The 1,005-nt window shown below is 43.0% G+C and overlaps 1 pseudogene; it reads left to right on the top strand.

Annotated features, from left to right (window-relative positions):
- The first annotated feature begins 202 nt into the window (after window positions 1-202).
- Window positions 203-654, top strand: LOC108283850 (annotated as a pseudogene).
- The last annotated feature ends 351 nt before the right edge of the window (window positions 655-1,005 follow it).

Raw genomic sequence — 1,005 nt, 5'->3', positions numbered from 1 at the left:
TACCAAAAAGACACTTGCACTTGTCTGTTTATTGCAACATGATTCTCAATAGCAAAGACATGGAATCAACCTATGTGCCCATCAATGGTGGACTGAATAAAAAGAAAACATGGTACATATATACAGCTGTGAAAAAGAACAAAATCGCTCTCTCTTCCTCGGCGCTGCCTACAGAGGTAGCAATAATCTCCTCCTCGGCATCATGGCTGCCCTTAGACCTCTGTGAAACCCAAGATCGTCAAAAAGAGAACCAAGAATTTGATCCGGCACCAGTCAGACCGATATGTCATAATTAGGCATAACTGACAGAAACCCAGAGGTATTGACAACAGGGTTCACAGAAGGTTCAAGGGCCAGATCTTGATGCCTAACATTGGTTACGGGAGCAACAAGAAAACAAAGCACATGCTGCCCAGTGGCTTCTGGAAGTTCCTGGTCCACGTCAAGGAGCTGGAAGTGCTGCTGATGTGCAACAAATCTTACTGTGCTGAGATAGCTCACAATGTTTCCTCCAAGAACCGCAAAGCCATCGTGGAAAGGGCTGCCCAGCTGGCCATCAGAGTCACCAACCCCAATGCCAGGTTGCTCGGCGAAGAAAATGAGTAGACAGCTTATGTGCACATTTTGTGTTTAAATAAAACTGGCACCTTCCTTCCAAAAAACCAAAAAGAACAAAATCATGTTTTTGGAGCAACATGGATGCAGCTGGAGACCAGTATCCTAATTGAATTAATGCAGGAACAGAAACCAAAATTTTACATCTTCTCACTTATAAATGGGATCTAAACATTGGGTACTCATGTGCACAAAGATGACAACAACAGATAATGGGAGGAAGAGAAGAGGGAAGAAGAGAGGGGGGTAAGGGTTGAAAAGCTGTTGGGTACTACGCTTATACCTAGACGATGGTACCCCAAACCCCAGCATCACACAATACACTCATGTAATAACCTACACATGTACCCCTTGAATCTAAAATGAAAGTTGAAATTATAAAAAATAAAA

Source organism: Cebus imitator, unplaced genomic scaffold (assembly GCF_001604975.1).
Source record: "Cebus imitator isolate Cc_AM_T3 unplaced genomic scaffold, Cebus_imitator-1.0 Scaffold13, whole genome shotgun sequence".
In the NCBI taxonomy this organism is placed as follows: domain Eukaryota; kingdom Metazoa; phylum Chordata; class Mammalia; order Primates; family Cebidae; genus Cebus; species Cebus imitator.
The sequence above is the reverse complement of the archived record's forward strand: the minus strand, read 5'-3'. Positions and strand labels throughout refer to the sequence as shown.